Source organism: Arachis ipaensis, chromosome B03, assembly GCF_000816755.2.
Source record: "Arachis ipaensis cultivar K30076 chromosome B03, Araip1.1, whole genome shotgun sequence".
NCBI lineage: Eukaryota > Viridiplantae > Streptophyta > Magnoliopsida > Fabales > Fabaceae > Arachis > Arachis ipaensis.
The window spans coordinates 47,243,236-47,251,702 of NC_029787.2; positions in this window are offsets into that span (position 1 = coordinate 47,243,236).

An 8,467-nucleotide genomic window follows, 5' to 3' on the forward strand; every position below is an offset into this window, starting at 1 on the left:
CCTAGTGGCTGATGATATCATCTGTCGGTTATATAGCCAGCCTGACATGTCCTCCATGGACAGCATGGACAGAAACACCCCTCGCGGAGCAAGTAGGTTTGAGCTACAACCCCATTGCTACTACCCGCTCAACCCAGAGCCAGTGGAACAACCACTACTGCGGCTACTACCCAGGCGGGTATTTAAAAGCTCAACCTGGAGCGAGTGGAATCACCACTACTACCGCTACTACCCAGGCGTTACAATCTCTGACCTGGAGCAAGTGGGACGAACCACAACCCTTGCTACTACCCAGGTATCTCAAGCATATATTCATTCAGTCCCAACCATGGATCAACATCCATCTTAGCCATCCGGCTTAAATTCATAATTCATAGTCAGCCATACGGCCCATAACTCATTCGGCAATCAGCCATGAATCAATATCATACACAGCCATTCCAGCTCACGGTTCAATCCAGAACCAGCTAATATTCATAATCATACACAGCCATTCCGGCCCATAACAAAACAGCACTTCCTCCATCCAACATCATCAAATTCATAAAACCGGCATTTAAGCCATAAATCATTTTTTCTCAAATCGCTTCAGGTAAATTCTCCTTTCAAAATAATGCCACTCTCGACATCCTCTTTCCAAAACTTCCATAATCATGGCAAGTTAAAAGCCTCTTTGAGATATTCAAAATCACCCATACAACAATGGGATTTCATAACAAAAGTTTCTCGGCAGAGTCCCAAGTCTTTAGGGGAGAATAACATAACTCATTTTGCCAAATTCATTTAAAATCATTAAAACATTGGCTTTCTGATTTGAGTAAGCAAATAGGATCTAAGCCAAACCGAGTCACGTAATCATTTACTTCTTTTAAAGCCTTTTCCTTTACTTAAGCAAAACCGACTTCAACCCCCATGATAAATTCTAGAACATTTCAACTGTTCAAAATTATTTTAGTCTTGCAAGAATTCAGAATTCAAAGAGTACTTAAACCTTTCTCAAAACATTTCAAAATGAGTATCCATATGTAATAATTCCAATAATAAACTGTAGTTTTCGGAAAGCGCCCCTACCTCAAAACGCAAGCCATAACCCAAACTTGTTAACTGATTCCTTTTTGCTCAGCCTGAAATCACCGACAATTAGAACCTCGGCCCTGCTTGCTCCCTCTCGAAAGCAGAAACAGCTACAAGCGGCATAAACAAACCGAATTCTACCTCCTAAAACCATTAACATCGCAATCACTTTACTACACGGAACATAACACCAACGCAGGGCTTTCGAAAATCGAACATGCTTACCAGAACGAATAAAGAACGGCTGAACCGAACAGCGGCGGTCTACGAATCGGTTCGGTGGCAGCTTTAATCGTGACCCGCAATTACCGGAGCTTGACCCTATGATACAAAACCTCAGAATCTCTGGACAAACATTACAGCATATTGATTTTCAAGAGCTCCGGAATGAAAATGCTTACCGTGAGAAAGGATTAAAGACTGAATCAAACTGCAGAAGCTGCGGTGATGGTTCCGGCGACCACAACAGCTTCTCCGGCAGTGACAACGTAACTTATGACAGCCACTTCATTAAATACAACAGTTTCAATGACAGTTTCAGAGTAATATTGAATTGGCAGAACTAGGAGGAACCAGAAATAGGGCAAGCTCACCAAAACGGCAGCGACCAGAAATTCTGGTGGCGGCAGAGCAATTCCGGCGGCATAAACCGCAGCAACAGCGCGGATCTCCCCTCCAGTGGTGACGCAGGTAGCTTCCGCGCGACTCATCCCTTTCCCTCTTCTCTGTTCGCAGCTTCAACGGCGGCGGCAAGGGACGAATTTGACGGTGGCGACGCGACGGGCTGGTCAGTCAGTGACGACAGTGGAGATGCACGGCAGCGCAGCTCCGCGCGGTGGGTCACACTCCCCTCGCGTGACAGAGACGCGACGTCTTTGATGGCGAGCTCGAAGGGTGACCGGCGCGGCGGCGGTGATCGCGAGACGCGGTGGGACGAGGATGGACGGCGACCCAGCAGTGGCGGCTCCGTCTCGCGTGCCCTGGCTCGCGCTCTCTCTTCCACCCGTGACCATGGTCCGCGGCTTCCTCTCCTTCGGCGGTAACACGACGGCGCGGCGGCAGTGCTGCCGGCCGGCGCCTTCCTTCCTCTTCCCTTCTCCCTCTTCCCGTTTTTCCTCCTAACCCTTTCTTTCTTCGTTCCATTTCTTTTTCAGCTATTGTTGTTGTGTTGCGGCTGGGTTTGGGGGGATTGAGTGGGGTTGAGAGAGAACCGGGTCGGGTAATGGGTTACCGGGTTAGGGTTTCCTCATTTTAAAAATTAGGGTTAAGGGTATTATGGTAATTTCACATAAAAGTGGGAATAATATAGTAATTGAAACCCAAATTAAATCCAACACTATTTGTACATAGAAAATACTATTTGCTCATCAATTTCACAAATTATTTTCCATAAAATGCCCAAATCTAAAAGTTAGAAATAATATACTTAATTTCTTCATTTTCCAAAATAGCAGTAATAATATTTAAAATATTACTTATCTAATCCAAATCATATAAAATCCTTATTATTTCATAACTATCAACTTTATACTTTAAATATAGGAAATAATCCAATAATTATAAAATTGGATAATAATCATAACTTATCTCAAATCCAATAAATCAAAACTTGCCTTAATTATCTTTAATAAAATAATCTCTGAAATTAAGGTTATAAATAGCTATATGATTTGAGACTTGATCATAATAAGACTTTTCAAAAGTTCTGGGTCTTACAGCTTAAAAGTCCAACTAAACCAGATATCAAGTAAGTTATCTATAGTATTCAAGTTCTAAATCTAATTTTAACATAACACTTCACTTTCTATCTCCTCCAATCCTCCGAATCACCAGGAACAACCTCCCTTACACCTCCGCCAAGAGGGGTCTCTCAGAAAACATACACATACAATTCAAGTAAGAAAAACACAAATAGAGGTGCAATTACAACAAGTAGAACAAGTAGCAGATAAGCAGAGTTAAGCAATTAAGCAAATCAAAACAATGCATACTCAAGCGAAACATACAAATGCACATGATATATGCCTGTCCTATGGCTGATGAATCTCATCTGTCGGTTATATAGTCAACCCGACATGTCCTGGTAGTTAACCATTGGACAATCCCTCTGTGCGCGCATCCACAAGCTAAAAAATAAGATTCATAGAGTCAAACTTCAAGCTCAAATATAATATTTCATGGAGTCAAACTCCAAGCTCAATAATATATTCAAAATCCATAAATATATGCATGCCCATGGGGGAACCCGGGGAGCTAAAGTATCTGGTCACATCTTGCGACAGAGGGTCAACAATTAATCTTAATGTCATCATCATTCATAAAAAAAATTCATACTCAAAACTTAATTCATCCTTTTGTAAATAAATCAAACTCAAAAATCAAATCATACAATCCTTAAACCCAAATCTTTCTAAATAACCACTTCAAACGAAGCCTCCAATTTTCATAAAAACTTCGGTAGCATCGCCTCTAAAACTCGGACTTTTGCCACCCCTAAAAGGTCACAACTACCGAACCAAACACCTCTCGGTCATTCAAATCATTTCCAGTATCAAATTATTTCAAAATCAAGCTAATTCCAATGTTAAATCTTTTCCAAAAAAAACCAACTAACTCCAATAATAAAACTGTTTACAAAATTGAATCACACATCATATACCATATACACAATCCATCAATAATTCATTCAGTTCATTCCTATCTTAAGGTCTTCTAGCCTAAGTTTTCACATGACATTAAACATTAACTACGAGAAACCAAAACCATACCTTGGCCGATTCCTCCCTAAGCTCGGAACTCCTCAAAAACCTCTCCTTTCACTAGCTCTAGGCTTCTAAACATTAATTCTTCAAACTTAATCACCCGGATTTCGTTTCAAACAGTCCAATTGAACTCTAAATCAACAAGAACACAATCTAATTCACACAATATCACTATAATCATCATAGGCTTCACTAATTCAATGATTCACAAGGGTTTAACAGTTTCTTACCTTACCCATGGATCAATTGGATAAAACCTAGTGATTATCTGCTGCTAGAGTTTACCTAAACTATCAAAATCATTCAATTCCTCAATACCCAAACTCAAAACCCAGGAAATTGAGAAGAGGAAGAACTGGACAAGAAATGCAAATTTCTTACCACTTTTTTCCGATAGAATTGAAGAGAATTTCGAGACGAACACGTGGCCACTGACGGCTCGTCAATTGAAGCTCCGAATTTTAAGTTCCGAACGATTGAATTTTGGAGACGTTAGGATTCTTTTTTCCTTTATGTTAATCTCTCTTCTCAGCGTATCTCATAGAAGAAAAAGGAAGAAAGCTCGTTTTTAGTGGTTTATGGGTTGGGCCTTGGGCCTGGTTTAGGTCCGGTTCAACCGGTTCAGATCGTTGGCCCAGTTTTGGGCCAAAATCTTTAAAATTAGTGTCAAAATTCGTATTTTTAATATTTTTACTTCTCTAAATTATAAAAATTGATTTTTCTAATTTCTTTAAATAATAATTAATTTATTGGATAATTATTTATTAATTTTGTGGGGTTTACACAAACTCCCAAAAAATCCACATAATAATAAGCCAGTCGCCTGATTAATTGGTTACAACTGTAACATCCTAACTTTTAGCACCTCATCATCGTACTAAAAGTCCAAGCGTTACTTACATCCAAACCTTTTTATTTTATACTATCTTTATTTAATATTGAGCCTTCACGAATACGAACTGAAGTTTTAACCAAGAAAATGAAGGGTCGGTACTTTAAACCATTTAATTACATAAATATATATATATATCTACGTAGCATTATATACATAGACTTATTTAAAGATCCTTAAATACAAGTCCTACCCCTCTAAAAACCAAAACAATAAATGACGAAGGAAAAATAAAATCTAACAACTTAACTCGTAAACATAATCTTCTATGCTCCTGTAGCTTCACACTGAACCTTCGTACCTGTAACTGAAAGGGGTGAAAATAGGGGGTAAGAACTGAGGAGTTCTTAATAGGGTCGGGGTGTATAGTTATGTTTATTTTATTATTTGTTACATAGGAATTCTACAGCAGAATACTTACAATCTTCAACAGATGGCCAATAGCAACAAACCTCATAATACAAACAACTTTAAAAAACCAGAGATATAGAGAAAATCACAAGTCAACAAGCACACAGACACACAATCATAGAAACACATATCATAGAAAAGTATGCACAAATAAGTATGATGCATGTCTATCCTATGCAGGCCATGAGCTCATGTGCCAGCCTACCCGCTCCTGACATTACTCGGGTACAAGTCTCGGATATGGCTTTCCAGATGCATATAGTGTGCATATAAGTCTTACGGCCAGGTCGCATACAGTGTGACTTTTAAACATGTTATAATATGCTTACATCTGAAAAACAGTTCACAGTGTGTGGGTGTTTCCACTATATATTTGGACCTACGGCCCAAACAATGTTGCATCTGCTCTCATGTGGCAGACAGTCTTTTAAAGTCTTTTTATCTTTGCACTCTGCTTTCTTGTGGTAGAGATCTGCTCTCTTGTGACAGATATCCCTATAGTTAATACATTTTTTTCTTTCCTGTGCTCTGCTCTCTTGTGGTAGAGGTTTGTTAGATTTTTTTAGTCTTTACTCTCTGCTCTAATGTGGCAGAGATTCCTTTAACTAATATATTCTTTTCTTTTCTGTTCTCTGCTCTCCTGCATGTGGCAGAGGTTCTTTAATTCTTTTCTTTTCTTTTCTTTTCTTTTCTGAACCACAAACTTCTCAATATTTTATAGAATTATATCTAAATCTTCATTCCTTGTTTCATATTTATATAAATAACCTGAACTTTTATAAAATACTCGTCTTACCCATAAATTTTATTTATTACCCAACATACCCGAAAAACTTATATAATTATAATATTAAACTCAATCTTTTCATAAAAATACATTTATATCCCTCAAAAAATAATTCTTTATGGCTGTTTTCTTTTCTTCACAAAGAACTGAACCCTTTTTATTTTTATTTCAAAATATACATTTAAATTACTCCGTTTATGAGTTTTACGGTTACCGATTCTTCACAGTTTTTAATTTAATTTTTTGGCCATCAAATCTCACTAATTTTATTCAAAATTAACACAATAACAGCCTCGAATCAACCATATTTGGACAGCACCAACATGACCGAATCACAAGTTTAATCACATATAACAATATATCAACAAAATTTAATATAAAATCAATCAAACTTTAACAATAATCAATCACAACAACGATTCACTTATCCAACACAAATTTAATCTAAGATTTTACCAAAGCCCTACCTCCGTATGAAATCAAAATACTCGAAACTTCGGAAAAACTTTTTGACCGAATTGCCAAAGAAAAAACGTCAGAAATCGATTCCTCCGCTAAGAACATCAAAGGGCCAAACTTCAAAGAAAAGGGGAGTTACATCATCGTCAAATTCTACCACCAACACGTAGAGAAGAAAGATATAAATATTTTAATCGAATTAAATTTTTTATTTGAGTTACAGATTACAAAAAATCGAAGCCAGAAGGTTGGAGGTTTTACTGTTTTTCTCTTTCTCTCTCAGTCACTTCTTTCTCTTAGTTTTTTTCTTTTGGTTCGGTGAAGAAAAGGAACAAAATGAAATAAGAACGATGATTAGTGGTGATTAATGAGGTAAGGATATGTGTCACGTTATCTTTATATATATTAACCACGTTTGGCTTTCTTTCTTTTATTTCTTTATATTGGTTCGGTCACTTGAGAAGGAAACAAGAGATATGATGATGATATTAGATGGTGATGATTAATATGATGGGAAATGATTAGGTGCATGTCCACAGTTATATATGTACGTATGTATACATATAGGCCATCTTCTTTTATTTCTTTAGCTTCGGTTCTTTCTTTTCCTTAGGGCATTCGGCCAAGGGAAATAAATGGGAGTAAGAAAATAATATTAGATTATGATTAAGAATAATGCTAATTGAGGTGTCAGCAGTGACGGATTCAAAAAATTTTGATAGTGAGGACGAAATATATATAACATGATAATAATTTTTATAATAAAAATTAGCTATCAAATTATCTACTATAAATTTGTGTATAAATATATATATTATTTAACTTATTTTTAATGTGTATTTTATATTTCAAAATTTATATTTTAAGATTTATTTTGTACAAGTGATTATTTTATGTATACGTAGCATAATTGTTGTTATAATTATATTTTGTGATTGTAAAATATGATTAGGTTTCAAAATATCTAATTACAAATTAAAATACTAAAATAATAATTTAAATAATAACTTATAATTTAAAATTTAATTTTTTATATTTCGTATTTTAAAACCTTGACAATATAATCAAAATGTCTCTTTTTTTTGTATATGTCATTGAACAATCATTTAAAACTCAATTTTCATACAATTAGCTCTTAATGATATTCATAGTTAAAAAAGTTCATTCAATTAGTGTAGTTATAAAAAACTAAAGCTAATTTCAAAAGAAGAAACACAAATGGATAAATAATTCTTTCGAGTCGATTTTTAAGAAAGAACACCAATCTTATTTAAATTTAAAAATTGATCATTATAATGGACATCTAGTATGAAATACTCAAATTGACTATTAAGTGTTGAAAGTTGAATAAAAAATTATTATGGAGTCAAATTTAATAATTTAATGGGGGTAAATAAATATTATTATTATATACTACTTAATAAAATTCTAAATTGTAGTGGGGCGCTTGTCCCCACACCCGCAAGAATAGATCCGTCCCTGGGTGTCAGTTTAATAAGTTGCTGAGTCAGCAGTTTAAGTTATAAATATTCTAAATAGATAATTATAAAAACTGGATATATTAAAACATAAGTAATAATATACATGAGTTACTAATATAAATGACATTAGCAATATAATGATAAAAGATATACGATGAAGTAATGTTAAGTTTATAGAAAAGTACCAATATTTATTTATATCGGCGGATATTGAGCTCGATAATAATACTATTAACTAAACTCTATTTTTAAATTAAAAATATCAATTACTCAAATTAAAATATACATATAACTTTCATTACTTATAAATTACTAGATTTATAGTTTTAATTATGTAAAATATTTTATCATAACAAAAATATATACAAGAATATGAATTTGATTGAATTCAAATAATTATAAAATTAATTCAATTATAATAAAATAATGTCTAAAAATAAAGAACTCCAATTTATAAAATAAATTATATCTTATTTATATTTATATTTTCAAAAATGTGAATTGGTTACAGCAACTCTTTGTTAAATTGAAGTGCAATCTTTCAACTAAGAGGAAGTGCTATAGCCTTCTCGATGTTCAGACTCATCCTTTTTCTTATGCT